Genomic DNA, 838 nt, shown 5'->3' on the forward strand with positions numbered 1-838 from the left:
AAATAAAAAGAGAGAGAGAGAGAGAGAGAGAGAGAGAGAGAGAGAGAGAGAGAGAGAGAGAGCGACAGAGAGAGAGAAAGAGAGGATAATTTCGGAGTTTATTTTGGCTCGTCGGCGCGGAAATGCGATTTCGCTAGCCGTTACATCGAGATTCGTATCGCTCGCGGCTATATAACCTGATATTGGAGGGTTCGACGTCCTCGTCCCCTTAACTGCCCTCGAAACTCTATCGAAGACTTGGGACACGTAATTCTCCGCGTAACTGTAAAAATCGTGCGACACGCGTACGGTTTATAAAGCGTTCATTGTCTCGATCGTTCGTCTACGATTCTTCGCGGAAGATCGTTCGTCTACGATTCTTCGCGGAAGATCGTTCGTCTACGATTCTTCGCGGAAGATCGTCGGAATTCTCGCAGAACAGGTGCAGCGAGCCACTCTGAATTTATTTATGCAGATCCGGCTTCATTTGGATCTCAATTTATTCGCGCTACCACAATATATATGAATCTCTACGATTTTCGTAAAATAAAAAAAGGGATCGTTGATCCAACCAATCGCGTCTCCTTCTCTTCCTCTCTTGTGTAACTTAACGAGCAAATTCTCTCGGCACGCTAATCGAGTGGAGGACCCATTAAAATTCTGCGCGCGTCTTGTCCAATAATTAAGAAAAATCGCCCGGGGGTGTGCTGCTCTGTCCGCGTAGCTTTCTCTTCGATATTGTCAAAGTTACTCAATCCGGAGGGCGAGGCAACAACGCAGCGCGCGCGCGTGTAAGAAAGGAGAAGGAAGAGAGAGAGAGAGAGAGAGAGAGAGAGAGAGAGAGAGAGAGAGAGAGAGA

At 47.4% G+C, this 838-nt stretch overlaps 1 protein-coding gene across 20 annotated transcripts in view; it reads right to left on the bottom strand.

Moving 5' to 3' along the window:
• The window catches only part of LOC116850500 (CUGBP Elav-like family member 2), a 561,960-nt gene that overhangs the window by 216,630 nt on the left and 344,492 nt on the right, over positions 1-838 (bottom strand). The window lies entirely within an intron of this gene.

The sequence above is a fragment of the Odontomachus brunneus genome, unplaced genomic scaffold, assembly GCF_010583005.1.
Source record: "Odontomachus brunneus isolate Ranch 3 - 2012 unplaced genomic scaffold, Obru_v1 Obru_scaffold_147, whole genome shotgun sequence".
Classification (NCBI taxonomy): Eukaryota; Metazoa; Arthropoda; class Insecta; order Hymenoptera; family Formicidae; genus Odontomachus; species Odontomachus brunneus.